An 881-nucleotide genomic window follows, 5' to 3' on the forward strand; every position below is an offset into this window, starting at 1 on the left:
GAGATTAAACTGTAGTTCTCTCCATTGGCTGGGCACTTTTCTGATTTTGTAATCATGGTAATGGTTACATTCAGGATGACTTGGGGAGTACTCTTTCTCTTTTTACTTTATTAAAGAGTTTCAGGAATATTAACATTAGAGTTTATCTGAAGTTCTTCAAGAATTTGGCACTGAATCTACTAGAACCAGTTCTTCCATTACTTTTCTGTTTTTATTAGTTTCTGAATTACACAGAATGATACTGGCTTATTCAGAATTTCATATCTTCTTGGCTCAGCCTTGGTAGTTCATATGTATCTAGGAATTTATCCAGTTCTTCAAAATTTTAGTACATTTTATCATGTATTAAACTACAATCAAAATGGATCAATGATCTACACATTACAACAGAAACACTTAATCTGTTGGAAGATAAATTAGGTAAAATTCTTGAAGACATTAGGCATAGGCAAGGACTTATGAATAGAACCCCAATTGGAGAAGTAGTACCAAGAATCAGCAAATGAAATTGTACCAAATTTTAAAGTTTTGACACAGTAGAACAAACATCTAAGAAAGTGATGAGACAACATGCAGAATGGGAAAATATTTTTTCACCAGATAGTCCTAGAACATGGAACTAATATCTAGAATATATAAAAACTAAAAAATTTCCCCAAATAGAAAATCCAATCAAAAAATGGGTCACTGAAACAAAAAGACACTTATCAGACTAAGAAGTTCAAATGGCCAATAAATATATTAAAAGTGTTCAACATGTCTGTACATTATAAGATTGCAAATTAAAACAACATTGGCATTACATCTTTCTATGGCAAAACTGGCTATCATTAAGTAGTCAAATAGCAACAAATACTAGAGAGGCTGAGGGGGGAAGGAAA

The sequence above is a fragment of the Chinchilla lanigera genome, unplaced genomic scaffold (genome assembly GCF_000276665.1).
Source record: "Chinchilla lanigera isolate Chin_1 unplaced genomic scaffold, ChiLan1.0 scaffold00074, whole genome shotgun sequence".
Lineage (NCBI taxonomy): Eukaryota > Metazoa > Chordata > Mammalia > Rodentia > Chinchillidae > Chinchilla > Chinchilla lanigera.